General features: G+C 44.7%; 1 long non-coding RNA gene across 1 annotated transcript in view; it reads right to left on the bottom strand.

Moving 5' to 3' along the window:
- LOC140203306 (uncharacterized) overlaps window positions 1-5,373 on the bottom strand; it is a 49,373-nt gene extending 44,000 nt beyond the window's left edge. Inside the window, exon 1 of the long non-coding RNA XR_011887336.1 lies at window positions 5,026-5,373. This is a non-coding gene — a long non-coding RNA (uncharacterized lncRNA). The remainder of the gene's footprint in view (window positions 1-5,025) is intronic.
- Window positions 5,374-17,686: the final 12,313 nt, after the last annotated feature.

The raw sequence follows: 17,686 nt of genomic DNA, 5'->3' as shown, positions 1-17,686 counted from the left end.
TTACTAATCAAGAACCTATTAACAATTGGTTTAAATATACTCAATAACTTATCCTCCACAGCCATGTGTGGCAATGAATTCCACAGATTCACCAGGCTCTGGATAAAGAAACTCTCCTCACCTCTGTTCTAAAGGGACATCTTGCTTTTCTCAGGCTGTGCCATCTGGTCTGAAACTCTCCCACTATCTTCTCCATGCCCATTCTGTCCAGGACTTTCAATATTCGGTTTGCTTCAAGGAGAACCAGCCTCTCCCACCCCATTCTTCTAAACTCTAGAGCAGTGGTCCCCAGCCACCGGGCCACGAGGAAACAATGTGATTTGGCAATATGGAACGATACAAGTCAGCTGCACCTTTCCTCATTCCCTTTCACGCACTGTTGAACTTGAACACCATCCTCCCGTCGGCCGGTCCGCCGGAATATTGCCAATATTAAACTGGTCCACGGTGCAAAACAGGTTGGGAACCCCTGCTCTGGAGACTATGCTCCTCATACTGTATGTTAACCCTTTCATTCCCAGGATGATTCTTGTAAACCTCTTCTGGACCCTCTCCAATGCCAGCACATCCTTTCTTGGATATGGGGCACGAAACTGCTCGCAATGATCCAAATGTCACTTGACCCCAATGCCTTATAAATCCTCAGCCTTACATCCTTGCTTTTATATTCCAGTTCTTCAAAGTAATCATGTCTTAATTCCACTTTTCTGTGAGCCCTTCTAATCCTTGATTTCTCCTGAAGCCTTGTAGAAGGTGCAAAGTATCCCGTCAGGCTTGGCAAACAGAGCTCTTCCTGTCAAGGAGTTGGCTGAACTGAGGCTCTGGCTCAGGGACAATGGACTGGGCATGTAATTGCTGAACCATCAGGACAGTTGAACAATGCAGTGTTACGTAAAGAGTACAGATAGTGCCTATTCGTCTGGTGGCTGCATAAAAACATGACCTCTAGATCAGTGGTATGTGAAAGAAATAAAAAACAAGTCCATAAATGGACATGTGGGGAAACACATAGCAGCAGGACTGGATTGGAGGAACAGAGAAGTTTATGGAGGATTGAAAGATACTGGAGAGTACGTCAGGAGTGATAATTCAGAAGACCAACCATTGCAAGGAAAAAGTAATTCCCACATCTGGGAAAATCCCTAATCACGAACCTGACCAGTTCACACTTTTACTGGTAACTAGATAACGGGGTGACCCGTTGGGGCACCCTTTGAGAGAAGGGTAGTGCAGTCTGATGTGACCAGAATGAACATTAAATTTTCCTGAATGCTATTGCTATCTCTTTGATTTAGAAATTAAAGAAGAAAAACTCAGCTTATTAAAGAAGAAAGATGCATAACAAGACAAATATGTGACCAGAATGAACATTAAATATCCATGAAGTAAATTTGAAGGAATCAGGCTTGCTGGGTCAGGTATGAAATTAAATGTCCGATGTAATGATGGATTTGGCCTGGAATAATCACAGAAGGATTCCATCAATTCCTAGTTGGAATGACTTCTTTAGCACCAAAGGATGTCATTTGAAAGAGGTAATTGTATTGTCTGATGTTCTTCCTGAACTTGTTTGCAATAGGTTCATCATTGCTGTACAAATTGAGGAGTTCAATAGATAGAGACTGCAAATTACCTATCCTGACCTTTCCCTTCATACAGCAGAAATGTGCGGTTTCTCCAGTGAATAGGAAGGCACGATAGTGAGGGCATACTCTGGTCATCGAACCAACATCAGCAGAAATATGACGGCATGCGAGTTGTGCATTTTGCCTTGCTCTTTCTGTCGAGGTATTGTCGTCGAAAGCGGCCATTTTCGTCTTCAGCAACTCTCACAATAATTACTCTGTGCCGCATATTCTCGAGTTGATCTTCCCTTTTCTCCTCTGTCTCTTTCTCTCTCCTCCTTTTCTGCCTGTTTTTGTCATTCTGGAGACACGCAGCTCTTTCATCCTTCGTCTCTTCGTCTCTTCTACCATTTGTTCTTTCTCTCTGATCCTGGAGTCGTGCGGCCCTGGCCTGATCGGATTCTTGTTCTCTCCTCCGTCTGTGTGTCTCGTTGTCATTCTGGAGACGTGCAGCCCTTTCATCCCTCATCTCTTCATCTCTTCTGCTGTTTGTTGTTTGTCTCTGATCCTGGAGACGTGTATGCCTCTCCTCCTCTGTCTCTTCTTCTCTCAACTTTTTTTGTCCTGACTCTTTGATCCTGGAGTCGTGTGGCCCTGGCCTCATCTGATTCTTGTTCTCTCCCTCTCCTTGCCACTTCTCAAGGACGTTTGGCATCATCTCCTGACCATAATGTTCCCCTTCCCTTTCCACGCGGCAAAATTGGCTGACCATTTTTTTTTAACCCTGATGCTGGATAGAAGGTACGAAGCAGTAACACCAAAGGATGCTGATTATTCTTGTTGATGTGGTTGGTGCTCTCCTAAATGGACGTGATATAGTCACTGCTGTCCTTTGACTGCAGCAAAGGGTTTTATGGGTGTCTGGAAGTATGTCATTACAATAAGATTTAATTACAATATCTCTTATTGATGGGTGGGAGTTAGATCTGTCCCAATCCTGCACATGCTGATATGAATTGACAATAAACTGGACTGGTCAAAGAACACTGAGGCTGTCTACAGGAAAGGTCAGAGTCGTCTCTATTTCCTGAGGAGACAGAGGTCCTTTAACATCTGCCAGACGATGCTGAGGGTGTTCTACGAGTCTGTGGTGGCCAGTGCTATCATGTTTGCTGTTGTGTGCTGGGGCAGCAGGCTGAGGGTAGCAGACACCAACAGAATCAACAAACTCATTCGTAAGGCCAGTGATGTTGTGGGGATGGAACTGGGAAGTTTGAGAAATCGATGTTTATGCCATCAGGTTGGTGGCTACCCAAATAGAATATAAGGTGTTGTTCCTCCAGCCTGAGCATAGCCTCATCTGGACAGTGGAGGAGGCCATGAATTAACTTATTGGAATGGGAATGGGAATGGGAAGTGGAATTAAAATGGGTGGCCACTGGGAGATACCACTTCTTCTGGCGGATGGAGCATAGGTGCTCGGCCAAGCAGTCTCCCAATGTATGTCAGGTCTCACCGATATACAGGAGGCTACTCTGGGAGCACTAGACACAGTATATGACCCCAACAGACTCATAGGTGAAGTATCGCCTCATCTGGAAGGACCGTTTAGGGCCCTGAATGGTAATGAGGGAGGAGATGTAGGGGCAGGTTTAGCACTTGTTCTACTTGCAAGGGTAAGTGCCAGGAGGGAGATCAGTGGGGAGGGACGAATGAACAAGGGAATCACATAGGGAGCAATCCCTGCAGAAAGCAGAAAGTGGGAGGGGAGTTAGGAAAAATGTGCTTTGTGGTGGGATCCCATTGGAGATGGCGGAAGTTCCAAAGGATTATGTGCTGGCAGCAGGCTGAGGGTAGCAGACACCAACAGAATCAACAAACTCATTCGTAAGGCCAGTGATCTTGTGGGGATGGAACAGGACTCTCTGATGGTGGTGTCTGAAAAGAGGATGCTGCCCAAGTTGCATGCCATCTCAGACAACGTCTCCCATCTACTACATAATGTACTGGTTGGGCACAGGAGTACATTCAGCCAGAGACTCATTCCACCGAGATGCAGCACAGAGCGTCATAGGAAGTCATTCCTGCCTGTGGCCATCAAACTTTACAACTCCTCCCTTGGAGGGTCTGACACCCTGAGCCAATAGGCTGGTCCTGGACTTATTTCCTGGCAAAATTTACATATTACTATTTAATTATTTATGGTGCAACTGTAACGAAAACCAATTTCCCCTGGATCAATAAAGAATGACTATGACTATGACTATTATGTGTTGAAATTATGTGATGTTTATAATCATTACATATGACAACTCCTTCTCACAAATGTACAATCACATTTAGCAAGGGAGTGAAAGAGAATGTTAAATTAATAGCTTATAAAAGTTATAGATTAAGTGTTCAGAGTGGTGTGGCCTTGGGATCCAGTTATTTCATCATAAGGGAGAACAATTAATCTACAGTTGTTGGATGATGAACACCCTGGAATATTTTGTATCATTACAGTTGTTTGAAATTTTGTTATTTAGACAGACATATAAAACACTGAAGGCATCAATAACATTGCAAGGATCCAGTAGAAATTTCTCTCAACCTCCAACCTTGGCTGAACCAAATTATATGTGGATTTTTTTTAGGTCTCTTAATGGCAAAAATAATGGCAGTCGTGATGGCAATAGTGATATAGCAAATTATGGCAGATAAAACAGTTCCTATGAACATCTCAAAGTTCAAAGCCAATTTATTAAGAATACATATATGTCACGATATGCAACTTTGAGATTCATTTTTGTGGGTATACTCAATTAATCTATAGAATAATAATCATAACAGAATCAATGCAAGACATCCCAACAGGTGTTCAACCAGAGTGGAGAAGACAACAACCTGTCTAAAAGCAAAAAGAAGGAAATAATAATAATAAATAAATCAGCAATAAATATAAAGAACATGAGATGAAGAGTCTTTGATAGGGAGTCCACTGGCTGTAGGAACATTTCAGTGATGGGGCAAGTGAAGTTAAATGAAGTTATGAACTTTGGTTCAAGAGCCTGGCAGTGAGTCTTGAGGCTCCTGTACTTCATTCCTGATGGCAGCAGTGAGAGGAGAGCATATCCTGGGTGATGGATGCTGCTTTTCTGTGACAGTGTTTCATGTAGATGTGCTCAATGGTTGGGTGAGCTTTACCCATAATAGACTAGGGCCTATCCATTACTTTTTGTAGGATTTTCTATTCAAGGGCATTGGTGTTTCCAAACCAAGCTGTGCTGCAGCTAGTCAATATACTCGCCACGGCACATCTATAGAAGTTTGTCAAAATTTTAGATGTTGTGCCAATTCTTCGCAAACTCCTAAGGAAGTAGAGGTGCTGTAACTGTGCCCCTTTGTAAATTGCACTTACGTGCTGGGCCCAGGACAGGTCCTCTGAAATGATAACATCGAGGAATTTAAAGTTACTGACCTCTCCACCTCTGATCCTCTGATGAGGACTGGCTCATGGACCTCTGATGTCTTTCTCCTGAAGTCAATAATCTGCTCTTTGGTCTTGCTAATACTGAGTGAGAGGTTGTTGTTGTGATCCAACTCAGCCAGAATTTCAATCTCCCTCCTATATGCTGATTCATCACCACCTTTGATTCAGCTTACGACAGTGGTGCCGTCAGCAAATTTGAATATGACATAGGATTACTTGTCATTACATAAATACACTGCACATATTTAATGACATTTGCAGTTGGACAGGAATATCAGAACACATTTGGCGAAGACTTAGCTTAGTGCGACTATAGTTTTCAGGAAGTAAAGAGAAGTAACAATTCGAGCCAGAGCTTGTGAATTTCATTTTGAAGTAGTGGTTGCTATAGTTGGGTGAGTCTTCAATGAGGAAGCAGCTTATCACAATGCGTAATTGATTGCACCATTCGCAGAAAACTGGGATGATTGTGTATTGCAAAACACTTAAGTCACCACACTGTCAAAAAATGTGTGGTTTGAGAATTTGCTGAAACATGAAGTTTTCTCATCTTGTACTGATGTTCTGAAGGAGAGACACCTCAGAAAGGGATGCGTCATTCAGCATGAGTGAAGAAACTATCAGATGGATTAATCTCGTACATATATTTGATCACTTGTTGTACCACCTCACTTTTTGGTTGGATTTCACATATGCACATTTTCAGCACATTAAAGAAGAAGAGATGTGATACTTCTTTAAAAGATAAAGCTCTCTTACGAGAAGTAATTATGGTGCTATCAATATCCTTTAATAGTTGAATGACAGCAGGAAATAAAAGAAGTCTGCAGATGCTGGAAATCTAAAGCAACACACACAAAACCCTTCTTCAGGACTGGAAAGGAAGGGGGGAAGATGCCAGAATAAAAAGGTAGGGGGAGAGGAAGGAGGCTAGCTAGAAGGTGATAGGTGAAGCCAGGTGGGTAGGAGAGGTAAAGGGCTGGAGAGGAAGGAATCTGATAGGAGGGGAGAATGGGAGAAGGGGAAGGAGGAGGGGACCCAGACAAAGGTGATCAGCAGGTGAAGAGGGAAGAGGCCAGAGTGGGTATTAGAAGAAGAGGGGAAGAGTAGGAAAAAATTACCGGAGGGAGAAATCGATGTTCATGCCATCAGGTTAGAGGATATGCAGACGGAATGTAAGGAGTTGCCCTCCACCCTGACGGTGGCCTGATCTTGGCATGAGGAGGCCATGGATTGACATGTCAGAACAGGAATGGGAATGGGAATTAAAATGCTGGAAATAACATGGATTTGAAATAAAATGACTTTGAACACAGAAGCATATGTTGAAGAAAGAACCCAGACTATGAATATTGTTTACATAGACAAAATGGAAGGAAAACATCATAATCAATTGCTAAGGTATCTTACCTTGCCAAACTCAAGTTGCCATCCAATGACTGCCCAATTACCCAGAGTTCAGTGGGAAACTGAACGCCATCTTGTTACTCCTTTCATGCTCTTTGTACAAAAACTTGGAGCCTGGTGAGGACCAGATATCCAATTCAATTTGATGAAGCAATGTTTAGTCTTGTTTACCAAATTTTCTTACATTGTCCTTACACCTTACATTGGGGGTGTTGTGGATAGTGTGGAGGACTGTCAGAGGTTACTGCGGGACATAGATAGGATGCAAAACTGGGCTGAGAAGTGGCAGATGGAGCTCAACCCAGATAACTGTGAGGTGGTTCATTTTGGTAGGTCAAATATGATAGCAGAATATAGTATTAATGATAAGACTCTTAGCTGTGTGGAGGATCAGAGGCATCTTGGGCTCTAACTCCATAGGACCCTCAAAGCTGCTGCACAGGTTGACTCCGTGGTTAAGAAGGCATACATGTATTGGCCCTTATCAACCGTGGGATTGAGTTCAAGAGCCAAGAGGTAATGTTACAGCTATATAGGACTCTGGTCAGACCCCACTTGGAGTTCTGTGCTCAGTTCTGGTCATCTCGCTACAGGAAGGATGTGGAAACTATAGAAAGGGTGCAGAGGAGATTTACAAGGATTTTGCCTGGATTGGGGAGCATGCCTTACGAGAATAGGTTGAGTGAACTTGGCCCTTTCTCCTTGGAGTGACGGAGGATGGGAGGTGACCTGTTAGAGGTGTATAAGATGATGAGAGGCATTGATCGTGTAGATAGTCAGAGGCTTTTCCCCAGGGCTGAAATGGCTAGCACAAGAGAGTACAGTTTTAAAGTGCTTGGAAGTAGATACAGAGGAAATGTCAGAGGTAAGTTTTTTACGCAGAGAATCGTGAGTGCGTGGAATGGGCTGCCGGCAACAGTGGTGGAGGCGGATACAATAGGGTATTTTAAGAGACTACTGGATAGGTACATGGAGCTTAAAAAAATAGTGGGTTATGGGTAACCCAAGGTAATTTCTAAAGTAAGTACATGTTCTGTACAGCATTATGGGCTGAAGGGCCTGTATTGTGCTGTAAGTTTTCTATGTTTCTATGTCCAATGAATTTCATATGGGATTATGCAGGCCAGTTTAGTCATTATACAGGCCAGTTTAGTCATTATACACCCAGTAAGTGTAATAGGTCATTGAGGACCCCTATCTCCAAGGACGTGCCCTGCTCTCATTGCTACCATCAAGAAGGAGGTACAGGAGTTTGAAGGCACACACCCAGCGATTCAGGAACAGCTTCATCCCCTCCGCCATCAGATTTCTGAATGGACATTGAACTCATGAACACGGCCTCACTACCTTTTTGCACTACTTATTTAATTTAACTATTATATATATATATATATTTACTGCAATTCATGGTGTTTATTATTATGTATTGCATTATACTGCTGCCGCAAAAATAACAAATTTCATGACATATGCTGGTGATGTTAAACCTCATTCTGATTCTGATTCTACAAGGAAGATCTTTCTGAGGTTCATTCCGATAGGCAATGACTGTAACTCAGACCATTAGAAACTGACCAATCAACAGGGTGAGAACAATTTCCATGTGCTTCTGTCGTAATATATATGTGAATAATTCAATAATACAACTAAATAGAAATAAAGCTAAGGTAAAAAGTTTAAGTTCTTACAACCGTCCTCTGGTCAACATGGCACCTGCGTACAATGCTCCTTTGGTTAACATTCTCTGGATAAAACCACCTTTCTCACTTTTTTGTCTTTTATTTTTGTTTGTCATCTTAAATGTGATTCTGGAACTGCTGGAGTATGTGTTCTGCTGTTTGGATATCATTTGGGTGCTTCAGCATTCTGTAGTCTTGAGAGGATTCTGGGAGGCAGCGTGTGTGAACCTCATAGCGGGCAGGCTGCAGAATGGGGTGCTAGCTGGTATTTGGCTCTATTTTACTGATTAAAACTTCCGTTGTTCAGTGATTAAAGCGATGAGGGAGATTGAAACATCAAAGCGAGTGCAGAAGGTGAGTACTGGCTGCATATCTTTTGATCAATTGTTCTGTACTGGAGAGAGGAGAGCCAACTGCTGCTTTCTGTGTTTTGGATGTGGACTTTGGACTATAGACTCTAGTTTTTATAGTCTGTGTTTTCACCTCTGATCTTCTCGTTTTTTTTGTATGGGGAGGAGTATTTGGGGGATAATGTGCCTGATCTGTTTTGTTCTTCTTTTCTGTGGGAGGAGGGATTTGGAGGTCGATGTGCCTGATCCATTTTGCTTGTTTTTTTTGTGTGGGGAGAGGGATTTGAGGGAGGGTGTCAATGTGCCTGATCCGCTAAGTTATTTTTTTGTGCAGGAAGAGGGACTAGGGGAATCAATGTGCCTGATTCATTTTGTTGTTCTTTTGTGTGGCAGGAGGGATTTGGAGGTCAATGAGCCTAATCCGTTTTGCTCAGTTTTTGTGCAGGAAGAAGGATCTGGGGGTTGATATGCCTGATTCATTTTTGTTTGTTTTTTTTATGTGTGGGGAGGGAGATTTGGGAGTTGATATGCCTGATCCGTTTTGCTCGGTTTTTATGTGGGGGGGAGTGATTTGGGAGTTGATATGCCTGATCCGTTTTGCTCGGTTTTTATGTGGGGGGGAGTGATTTGGGGGTTGATATGCCTGATCCGTTTTGCTCGGTTTTTATGTGGGGGGGAGTGATTTGGGGGTTGATGTGCCTGATCCGTTTTTGTTGGTTTTTTTATGCGGGAGAAAGGATTTGGGGGTTGTTGTGTTTGTTCTGTTTTTGTTCGTTTTTTTTATGCTGGAGGAGTGATTTGGGAGTTGCTGATTATGCTGCTTTTCTTTCCTTTCTTGATTTCATGGCTACCTGGAGAAATGAAGAATTTCATACTTGTACGAGGGGTGATTGGTAAGTTTGTGGCCTAAGGTAGAAAGAGTCAATTTTAGAAAACCTAGCACGTTTATGTTTCAACATAGTCCCCTCCTATATGTACATACTTAGTCCAGCGGTCGTGGAGCATACAGATCCCTTTTTTGTAGAAGTGGTCCATAGCAGGGGTGATTGATAAGTCATGGCCTAAAGTAGAAGGAGATGAGTTATTAACTTTCTGCATTATCACTCAAGGAGTTGAACTGCACGTGCATGTAACGAGAGCGTCTTGGACCTCCAGGTGGTCCACAGCAGGGGCGATTGATAAGTTCGTGGCCTTAGGTAAAAGGAGATGAGTTATACAGCTTCTCCTCCCCCACCTCTTGATCATTCCCTTTACTGGTTTTTCACCTGGCACCTACCAGCCTTCTCCTTCCCACCCTCCCCCCACCTTCCTTATAGGGCCCCTGCCCCCTCCCTCTTCAGTCCTGACGAAGGGCCTCAGCCCAAAACATTGACTGTTCGTTTCCACTGATGCTGCCCGACCTGCTGAGTTCCTCCAGTGTGTTGTGCGTGCTCCTTTTCCTGACGGTCTCAGATCAAATGCTAATTTCAATTTTGCAGAAAACTCTTGTGCTTTAGTTGCCACCAACAAGAACCAGAAAACTTAGCACGCATGCTGAGCTCGTTGACTTCATTAACTTTGCCTCCAACTTTCACCCTGCCCTCAAGTTTACCTGGTCCATTTCTGACACCTCCCTCCCCTTTCTAGATCTTTCTGTCTCTATCTCTGGAGACAGCTTATCTACTGATGTCTACTATAAGCCTACTGACTCTCACAGCTATCTGGACTATTCCTCTTCTCACTCTGTCTCTTGCAAAAATGCCATCCCCTTCTCGCAATTCCTCAGTCTCCGCCGCATCTGCTCTCAGGATGAGGCTTTTCATTCCAGGATGAGGGAGATGTCCTCCTTTTTTAAAGAAAGGGGTTTCCCTTCCTTCACCATCAACTCTGCTCTCAAACGCATCTCCCCCATTTCACGCACATCAGCTCTCACTCCATCCTCCCGTCACCCCACTAGGAATAGGGTTCCCCTGGTCCTCACCTACCACCGCACCAGCCTCCGGGTCCAACATATTATTCTCCGTAACTTCCGCCACCTCCAACGGGATCCCACCACTAAGCACACCTTTCCCTCACCCCCTTCTGTTTTCCGCAGGGATCGCTCCCTACGCGACTCCCTTGTCCATTTGTCCCCCCCCATCCCTCCCCACCGATCTCCCTCCCGGCACTTATCCTTGTAAGCGGAACAAGTGTTACACATGCCCTTACACTCCCTCCCTTACCACCATTCAGGGCCCCAGAAAGTCCTTCCAGGTGAGGCGACACTTCACCTGTGAGTCGGCTGGGGTGATATACTGCGTCCGGTGCTCCCGATGTGGCCTTCTATATATTGGCGAGACCCGACACAGACTGGGAGATCGTTTCGCTGGACACCTACTCTCTGTTCACCAGAGAAAGCAGGATCTCCCAGTGGCCACACATTTTAATTCCACATCCCATTCCCATTCTGATATGTCTATCCACGGCCTCCTCTACTGTAAAGATGAAGCCACACTCAGGTTGGAGGAACAACACCTTATATTCCGTCTGGGTAGCCTCCAACCTGATGGCATGAACATTGACTTCTCTAACTTCCGCTAATGCCCCACCTCCCCTTCATACCCCATCTGTTATTTATTTATATACACACATTTTTTCTCTCTCTCTCCTTTTTCTCCCTCTGTCCCTCTGACTATACCCCTTGCTCATCCTCTAGGTTTTTTCCCCCCTCCCCCTTTTCCTTCTCCCTGGGCCTCCTGTCCCATGATCCTCTCATATCCCCTTTTGCCTATCACCTGTCCAGCTCTTGGCTCCATCCCTCCCCCTCCTGTCTTCTCCTATCATTTTGGATCTCCCCCTCCCCCCTCCCACTTTCAAATCTCTTACTATATCTTCCTTCATTTAGTCCTGACGAAGGGTCTCGGCCCGAAATGTCGACTGTACCTCTTCCTAGAGATGCTGCCTGGCCTGCTGCGTTCACCAGCAACTTTGATGTGTGTTTCCTGAAAACTTAGCATGTGATTTATAAATTGGAGACATTTGATGTGAGAGTCACTGTTGAGAAAAATTATTTATTTAAGTAGTGTAAATCCACCAGCTGATTTACATGAATGGTTTTCATTTAGTGCTGCAGATTTGTATTATGTTAAATGTTAACAAGTAATTCATTTTCCTTGCATGTGGCTTTTAAAGTCTGCTGGAAGGTATTTCACTTCCTCTCTGGGAAATACTTCAGATTTTATTTATTAATGCATTTTATTGACTATAACAGATGTAGTCACAGTTTCCAATTTCAGTAACAATGACTGGATTGTTGACTGGAATCTAGTAAAACATGAGCATTTTTTCCCCTTTTTGCCAGAGTAACATTCCATGTAGTACTGATGGTTCAGCTGCGGCATTTCAAGTGAACACACAACTCACTTATTTTCATTGTCATATCCTGGCCTTTGGTGGTAACTGCTTCGTTTTCTCTGACAAAACATAGAATGCTGGAAGTATGTAGCGGGTCAAGTAACATCTATAGAGGTTAAGAACATAAGAAATAGGAACAGAAGTAGACCATCTGGTCCATCGAGCCTGCTCCACCATTTAATAAGATCATGGCTGATCTGGCCATGGGCTCAACTCCACCTACCTGCCTTTTTTCCATAACCCTTAATTCCCCTACTATGCAAAAGGAGCAGGTTAATTGAGATGGTAGTGAGGAAGGCTAATGCAATGTTAACAACAGGAATTCTGCAGATGCTGGAAATTCAAGCAACACACATCAAAGTTGCTGGTGAACGCAGCAGGCCAGGCAGCATCTCTAGGAAGAGGTGCAGTCGACGTTTCAGGCCGAGACCCTTCGTCAGGACTAACTGAAGGAAGAGTGAGTAAGGGATTTGAAAGTTGGAGGGGGAGGGGGAGATCCAAAATGATAGGAGAAGACAGGAGGGGGAGGGATGGAGCCAAGAGCTGGACAGGTGATAGACAAAAGGGATACGAGAAGATCATGGGACAGGAGGTCTGGGAAGAAAGACAAGGGGGGAGGACCCAGAGGATGGGCAAGGGGTATATTCAGAGGGACAGAGGGAGAAAAAGGAGAGTGAGAGAAAGAATGTGTGTATAAAAATAAGTAACAGATGGGGTACGAGGGGGAGGTGGGGCATTAGCGGAAGTTAGAGAAGTCTATGTTTCCGCTGCATCTGCTCTCAGGATGAGGCTTTTCATTCTAGGATGAGGGAGATGTCTTCCTTTTTTAAAGAAAGGGGCTTCCCTTCCTCCACTATCAACTCTGCTCTTAAACGCATCTCCCCCATTTCACGTACATCTGCTCTCACTCCATCCTCCCGCCATCCCAAATAGGGTTCCCCTGGTCCTCACCTACCACCCCACCAGCCTCCGGGTCCAACATATTATTCTCCGTAACTTCCGCCACCTCCAACCGGATCCCACCACTAAGCACATCTTTCCCTCCCCACCTCTCTCTGCATTCCACAGGGATCGCTCCCTACGCGGCTCCCTTGTCCATTCGTCCCCCCCATCCCTCCCCACTGATCTCCCTCCCGGCACTTATCCGTGTAAGTGGAACAAGTGCTACACATGCCCTTACACTTCCTCCCTTACCACCATTCAGGGCCCCAAACAGTCCTTCCAGGTGAGGCAACACTTCACCTGTGAGTCGGCTGGGGTGATATACTGCGTCCGGTGCTCCCGATGTGGCCTTCTATATATTGGCGAGACCTGACACAGACTGGGAGATCGTTTTGCTGAACACCTACGCTCTGTCCGCCAGAGAAAGCAGGATCTCCCAGTGGCCACACATTTTATTCCACATCCCATTCCCATTCTGACATGTCTATCCACGGCCTCCTCTACTGTAAAGATGAAGCCACACTCAGGTTGGAGGAACAACACCTTATATTCCGTCTGGGTAGCCTCCAACCTGATGGCGTGAACATCGACTTCTTTAACTTCTGTTAATGCCCCACCTCCCCCTTGTACCCCATCCATTATTTATTTATATACACACATTCTTTCTCTCACTCTCCTTTTTCTCCCTCTGTCCCTCTGCATATATCCCTTGCCCATCCTCTGGGTCCCCCCCACCCCGTCTTTCTTCCCGGACCTCCTGTCCCATGATCCTCTCGTATCCCTTTTGTCTATCACCTGTCCAGCTCTTGGCTCCATCCCTCCCCCTCCTGTCTTCTCCTATCATTTCGGATCTCCCCCTCCCCCTCCAACTTTCAAATCCCTTACTCACTCTTCCTTCAGTTAGTCCTGACGAAGGGTCTCGGCCTGAAACGTCGACTGCACCTCTTCCTACAGATGCTGCCTGGCCTGCTGTGTTCACCAGCAACTTTGATGTGTGTTGCTAATGCAATGTTATATAGCTTTTGTTGGATTCATTAGGTCCCAACTTTCTACACTAGCCTATCATAGAGTCATAGAGCGGTACAGCACAGAAACAGGCCAAGATGCTAAAAACCATTTAAACTGCTACTCCAATAACCTGCAGTGATATCATAGCCCTCCATATCTCTACTATCCATGTACCTATCCAAACTTCTCTTAAACGTTGAATTCCGGTTTGCATGCACCACTTGTGCTGGCAGCTCATTCCATACTCTCATGACCCTCTGAGTGAAGAGGTTTCCCCCCATGTTCCCTTTAAAATTCTCACCTTTCACCCTTAACCCATGACCTCTGGTTGTAGTCCCACCCAACCTCAGTGCAAAAAGCCTGCTTGCATTTACCCTATCTATACCACTCATAATTTTGTACACCTCTATCAAATCTCCTCTCAATCTTCTACGTTATAAAGACTACAGTCCTAACCTATTTAACCTTTCCTCAGAACTAGGGTCCCCTGGCAACATCCCTGTAAATCTTCTCTGCACTCTTTCAAACTTGTTTACATCTTTCTATGGGACCATGTGCGACCTTGTGAAAGGCCTTGCTAAAACTCAAGTAGACAACATCCACCGCACTACCATCCTCTATCTTTAAATTACCTCTTCAAAAAACTCAACAAGGTTCATTAAACATGCATTTCCACATACAGAGCCATGTTAACTCCTCCTAACCAGACTCTGTTTACCCAAATACCGTTAGAGCTTGTAACTCAGAATTCCCTCCAGCAACTTCCCCACTACTAATGTCGGGCCGACCGCCTGTAGTTCTCTGGCCTGTACTTGTTATCCCTTTTAAACAACAGAAAAATATTTAGCACCTTCCAGTCTTAAGGCAATTCATCCATGGCTACCGATGAAGCAAATATTTCTGCGAGAGCCTCCACAATTTTTTCTCTAGCCTCTCACAAAGTCCAAGTATTTTTCCATCTTAATGAGCTGTATTACCTCCTCTCTGGTAATGTGTGTACTCTCGATCCATCTCCCCTTACTTCTCTTATCTCTTGAGCAACCATGATTTTTTTCCTTAGTAAACACCGAGGAGAAATATTTGTTAAAAACCCCACCTATCTCCTGTGGTTCGAGACATAAGAGGCCCTGATGATCTCTGTGAGTACCTACTCTCTCCCTAACCTCCCTCTAACTCTTAGTGCGAGAATCTCTTGGGAGTTTCCTTAAACTTTCCTGCCAGACCCATCCCTTACCCTCTCCTTGTCCTCCTGATTTTGCTCTTAAGAATATTCAAATCTTTTTATAGCCATTGAGGGATCCACTCAATCCCATCCACCTAAACCTGATGTATACTTCCTCTATTTTCTTAATCAGAGCTTCAATACCTCTCGTCAACCAAGGTTCCCTAAACTTGCCAGGTTTACCCTTCACCCTAACAGGAACATATTGCTCTTAGGCTCTTGATAAAACATTTTTAAAAGCCTCTCACTTGCTATTTATTCCTTTCCCTTCAGCAAGGCTCTCCCAACTGACCTGTGCTAGATCCTGCCTAATCCCCCCAAATTAGTCCTGCAATAGTTTGGTACCTTAACCTGCCCTGTAGACCTGTCGGATCCTTTTCCATAACTGTTAAAACTAATAGAATTATGGTCACTAGAGCTAAAGTGCTCCCTGACTGTCACTTTAGTTAACTGCCCTACCTCTTTCCATAAGAGGAGGTTCAATACTGCATTTCCTCAAGTTGGGCCCTCTATAGATTGACTCAAAAGTTCAAAGTTCAAAGTACATTTATTATGAAAGTATGCATGCATTATACAACCTTAAGATTTGTCTCCTTACAGGTAGCCACAAAGCAAGAAATGCAAAAGAACCCACTGACAGAAAAGAAGACCAACAAACCCCCAATATTCAGAGAGGGCAAAAAAACTCGGGAAACCTTCCGGACATATTTCACAAATTCCACCTTGTCCCAGCTTTAACTATTCTGAGTGGTCCAGTCAATACCAGGAAACATAAATAAATCCCTATTATTCTTACAACCATGAGCAAGTGGCAGTATCTACACACCTGCTATCATGCCTGGGGCAGCTATATCCTGGAGGACTGATCTGCCAGTCTTGCCTTTCTCGCAGAATGTTTCTGAGTCCTCAGAGTCAATGCATGCTCTTAAGTTTGTTCGCCTCAAGCATTGAAATAAATGTAGTTCACTGAATATTTGTTTCCCTGCTTTTACTGTGCCCCTATCTGTCCTGATTACCAGACTTGCTTTCCCATGATTTGTTCCTGTTCAGAGATCTGGCCCCCTAACCCCACCAGTCTAGTTTAAACCTCCATGTAACACTAACCAATTTCCCTGCAAGGATATTGGTCCTTCTCTGATTCAACTGCAACCCATCCCTCTTGAACAGATTACATCTAACCTAGGAGAGATCCCATTAGAACAAGAACTTGAATCCCTGCCCCCACATCAGGTCCCCAGCTGCAAATTCATCAGGCCTTTCCTTCTACTTTTGACCTCACTAGGTCACGGCACCAGGAGTAACCCAGAGATCACTACACTCAAGGTCCTGCTTCCTAACTTATTACCTAAGTCCCTATACTTATTCTGCAGAACCTGAGATACCCTAGGACAAAACACACCATCTTGGCGTTTCTTCTGTGGCCTCAGGGTCTCCTGTCTGACCCCTCATGATGAAGTGTCCTATCACCTTTCTCTTCTGAGCCTCAAAGCTGTCAAAGTGATAGAGACCTGACTACTGCTAATCACCCCTGAAAGAATATTATCACCCCCCCCCCCCAGAAGACTCCTATACCTGTTAATGAGGGGACAGGACACGAGGCAATCCTCCACTGACTTCATACTCACCTCAGTTTTCCTGATAGTCACCCATTATATGGAGCCTATTCCTTGGGTGTGACCATCTCAATAAAAGTCTCAACTATGAAGCTTTATCTATGAAATTTTATCCCCCCCTTGTTCAATCCCTTCCTACCTATGTTCGTGACACTTCTCACGCTCTTAAACTTTTCGATGATTTTAAGTTCCCTGGCCCCCACCGCTTTATTTTCACCATGGATGTCCAGTCCCTATATACTTCCATCCCCCATCAGGAAGGTCTCAAAGCTCTCCGCTTCTTTTTGGATTCCAGACCTAACCAGTTCCCCTCTACCACCACTCTGCTCCGTCTAGTGGAATTAGTCTTTACTCTTAATAATTTCTCCTTTGGCTCCTCCCACTTCCTCCAAACTAAAGGTGTAGCTATGGGCACCCGTATGGGTCCTAGCTATGCCTGCCTTTTTGTTGGCTTTGTGTTACAATCTATGTTCCAAACCTGTTCTGGTATCTGTCCCCCACTTTTCCTTCACTACATCGACGACTGCATTGGCGCTGCTTCCTGCACACATGCTGAGCTCGTTGACTTCATTAACTTTGCCTCCAACTTTCACCCTGCCCTCAAGTTTACCTGGTCCATTTCCGACACCTCCCCCCACTTTCTAGATCTTTCTGTCTCTATCTCTGGAGACAGCTTATCCACTGATGTCTACTATAAGCCTACTGACTCTCACAGCTATCTGGACTATTCCTCTTCTCACCCTGTCTCTTGCAAAAATGCCATCCCCTTCTCGCAATTCCTCCGTCTCCGCTGCATCTGCTCTCAGGATGAGGCTTTTCATTCCAGGACGAGGGAGATGTCCTCCTTTTTTAAAGAAAGGGGCTTCCCTTCCTCCACCATCAACTCTGATCTCAAATGCATCTCCCCCATTTCACGCACATCTGCTCTCACTCCATCCTCCCGTCACCCCACTAGGCATAGGGTTCTCCTGGTCCTCACCCACCAGTCTCCGGGTCCAACATATTATTCTCCGTAACTTCCGCCACCTCCAACGGGATCCCACCACGAAGCACATC

The sequence above is a fragment of the Mobula birostris genome, chromosome 9 (assembly GCF_030028105.1).
Source record: "Mobula birostris isolate sMobBir1 chromosome 9, sMobBir1.hap1, whole genome shotgun sequence".
NCBI lineage: Eukaryota > Metazoa > Chordata > Chondrichthyes > Myliobatiformes > Myliobatidae > Mobula > Mobula birostris.
This window is presented reverse-complemented; position numbering and strand designations above follow the sequence as displayed.